Source organism: Taeniopygia guttata, chromosome 14 (assembly GCF_048771995.1).
Source record: "Taeniopygia guttata chromosome 14, bTaeGut7.mat, whole genome shotgun sequence".
NCBI lineage: Eukaryota > Metazoa > Chordata > Aves > Passeriformes > Estrildidae > Taeniopygia > Taeniopygia guttata.
Window position 1 is genome coordinate 7,341,841 of NC_133039.1, and position 3,904 is coordinate 7,345,744.

Genomic DNA, 3,904 nt, shown 5'->3' on the forward strand with positions numbered 1-3,904 from the left:
TACGGCCCCGTCTCCCACTGACCCTCTCGCTGGCCTGATTGGATTTCCCTCTGCAGCAGCTGTGTTTATTTTTGTGCTGTCGCTGCTGCTGGCTGTCCTCTGCTGTCCCCTCCCCTGCTGTCCCCTCCCTGGGCTCCCCCCGGCCTTTACCGCGCTCTCTGCAAAGTGCTGCGGCTCAGAGCATCCCCAGAGCCCGACTCAGCGCTCGGATCCACTATTGGATTCCCCCCCCACACACCCTTTCTTTTTATCTCAAACGGATTTCACCCCATTTGCCCAGCATTAAGCTGCTGCCGATTTGAATTTGCTGGCATTTTTTTCATCTGCGGGGCTGTGGCTGGCGGGGATAACGCCCGTGCCCTGCCGGGTCCTCCCCGCTGCCACCCCCTGCCCGTATGGCTGATGTGTGCAGGCGAAGTGCAGAGCTGTGCCCGTGCCCGAGGATGCTGAAATCCGGCTGCCAGGGGGCAAGATGAGCTGCCTCGGGTGAGTACCCGGCACTGGGGGAAGCGGGTTTCACTCAGGTTCCTTCTGGAACGTGGCAGCCCCTGGCACCGCCAAAACCGGCTGTGCTGGAAGGTAATGAACTCTCAGCACGCGTATTGCCTCGGAGCTGCCGGAGGGGGAGGCTCTGATTTGGGTTATTCCATCAGCTGCCACCGCGCAGCGACGGCTTCGTCCCCTCTGCTCCCCCCCGGGGCCGCCCGTGCCCCGCTCGGGTTATTCTGGGGGGCCGCGGTCTCGGGGGTCCCGTCCCTCGGTGCCGCTCCGGTTTCTGAGCTGGTTCCAAACCAGGGCGGAGCTGCGGCTCAGCAGCACCCCCGGCCCATCCCCGGCCCCTGGGGGCCGGAGCCACCCCCGGGGCGGGCGGGGCACGGGGGATGCTCCGAGCGGGGCACGGGGTGTGCTCCGAGCGGGGCACGGGGGATGCCCCTCGGGGGCACGGGGGGTGCTCCGAGCAGGGCACGGGGGATGCCCCGAGCGGGGCACGGGGGATGCTCCGAGCGGGGCACGCAGGGCTGGACACTCGCCCACCCGCCCGGCCCGGGCACCGCGTCTCTCTGCAGCCGTGCTTTGCCCGCTGCTGCCGTGCCAGGGATGCACCGGCCCCGGGCGGCACCGCTTGGGTTAAAAACATCTGTGTGGAGCGGCACCGCTTGGGTTAAAAACATCTGTTCGGAGCGGAACTGGGGCAGATTCAGATCCCGTCCTCCGGGAACAACAACCGGCCCTGGTGTCACCGTGCCACTGTCCCGTTCGCCCGGGCTGGGCTGGATGTGCGCGGTCCCCGCCGCATCCTCGGGGGATGCTCTGGCTCTCCTTGGCTGTGCGATGCTGTCTTGGCTCTCTGTGACTCGTGTCGCGCTTCAGGGCTGCGGGTAGGAGAGTTTGGGGCAGTTTGTTCTTCGCTGCTTTGGTTTCGCTCCGTTTCTCCTGGGGAAAAGCCGAGGGAGCCGTGCCGTGCCGGGCCGGGCCGGGCCGGGCCGGGCCGGGCTGAGCCCTCTCCCCCCCGCCAGCTCCGGTGACCGGCACAGCGGAGGTCTCTGCCCATCGGGGGCTCCCTTATGACAGGAGAAATTCCACCGAGTCCGCGTTAACACCACCTATTTGTCTCAGCTTGTTGTTCATGCAATAAAACTGCTCGGCGTGTTCCTGTATTAAACTGCTGCGGCCATCTGTGACCAGCCCTGGATCAGGAATTTCATCCCAGCCACGAGGATTTATATATTGTGGGCTGTGCTGCTTCCCTGCTTCTCAACCCCCTCCACGTAGCCACTTCTCCAGGGCTGGGGGAGCTTCCCTGCTCTTCTGGATGTGGATGGAGCATGGGAGACCCCCCGAGTCCCTGATGCTGACATGGACATTGTCCTCCTGTCCACAGCCCCGGCATCCCCACCTGGATCACAGGATGGTCATGGAGGAAAAGCAGTTCTTCTTTGCTTCCATTTTAAAAAATCCCTAATCTGATAGCCCAGCATATGCTCAGCTGGCCAAAAAAAAAAAAAAAGAGAGGAGAATTAGGGCGGCAGGGAACAAAATGTGTCAGCAGTGAGACAATTGGGAGCGAGTTCCTTTTTTATTGGTGGAGTTCAAATAGGTCATGACCAAAATGCCTCGGTGGGAAATCTCCTGATAGGAGATTAAATTCCTTTGGCAAATCAAACTCCGGCTGGGATGCAGATGGCATCAGCCTGGCCTGTCTGCACCCTGCTGGAGTCACAACTTTTATTCTGGGAAGTGGTTACTTAGGATGAGTTTTCCAGTGTCTTAAAGGAAACGGAAAGCAGCCTGGAGCTGCAGGAAAAGCCTTTCTGGGGGTCTCTTTGAAGTTCTCCGTGTCCCCGGAGCTGTGGGACCGCCTGTCCCTGCCAGGGCAAGGACAAAGCCACCAGGTCGTGGTGCACAGCGTGGTTTGGGCACAGGGACCCTGGATTTGGGACAGCTGAGGGCACCCTGGGGTGCTGATGGGGACCCCCAGCCAGGCACGGGGTGTGCATCTGCCCCGGGGGACTCTTGGCTGGATCGTTGCTGGAGCAGGGATGTGTCAGGAGGGGGTGACCCTCTCCAGAGCTGCCGGGGGGTTTGGGCTGTCCCCGGGGACCGGCAGGATGGCGGGGAGGGGCTGTGAGGGGCTCCCTGCCCTGCCCCGGGCCCAGGGGATGGAATCGTAGCTCGGGCATGGAATCCCAGCTCGGGGATGGAATCCCAGCTCGGGGATGGAATCCCAGCTCGGGGATGGAATCTCAACTCCGGGATGGAATCCCAGCTCCATCCCAGCTCGGAGATGGAATCTCAGCTCGGGGATGGAATCCCAGCTCGGGGATGGAATCCCAGCTCCATCCCCAGCTCCAGGATGGAATCCCAACTCGGGGATGGAATCTCAACTCCGGGATGGAATCCCAGCTCCATCCCAGCTCGGAGATGGAATCTCAGCTCGGGGATGGAATCTCAGCTCGGGGATGGAATCCCAGCTCGGGGATGGAATCCCAGCTCCGGCTGCTGCCGGGCTCTGCTCCTGCCGCAGGGCCCCGAGGCCCCTCATCCCCCGGGGCTGTGACCCCGTCCCACGCACACAGGTACATGAGGTTATGAGGTTCGAGCATCTGGGGCTCATCAGCAGAATTCCTGTGCTGGGGTAAAACCTGCCAGAGTTTTCTCTCCCGGATTTTAGCATTTGGCTGGACCAGCAGGGCTTTTCAGGACTGGCAGTGGTTTCCACAGCACACTTTAGACATAATCCAAGTGTAGCTCAATGTTTTAATCCACTCTGGGACCTGTTTTTCTGCACAACTGACAAACTCAAGGTCGGGTCTTTGCCGGTTGTTTTGGGGCTAAACCGTCCATTTTTCATTTCTCCTTCCTTTGTTGCTGCCTGGGGATTGTGTGTGATGTTGGCAGCTCCGGGAAGCCTCACATCCTCTTCATCAAACACCTGTGATGTGCTTAAAGATGGCGTTATTTAAATTAAAGGGGGTTTTTCTCTTTCACTCCTGCTGAAGGGCACTGCTGCGCTGCCCTGGCGGTGGAGGATGCTCCGGGTGGGGCTTTGGGCCCCTAAATCTGCTCCTGCCCCCGGCCCAGCCCGGCAGCTCCACCTCCCCGCCCCAAATCCGCACCCCTGGCGCCGTTTGCCTTTGAGGTTTCTCACCCCTTTCTGCAGCACGGAATTTGAACACGAGCACTTTAGAAGTCAACTAATTAGCAGCAAGGGAGGGAGGGAGGGAGGGAGGGAGGCATCCCCCCGGAGTTGGGCGCCGAGCCGTGCCCTCCTTTCTGAGGAAGGACGGGATCCTTCCGCCCGGGAATCACAGCGCCGGCAGTTTTTGGGGACGAGCGAGCCCCGGGGCCGCTGCCGGGGCCGACGGAGCTCTCGGCCGGGCTGGGGCCGCTGCCGGGGCCGGTG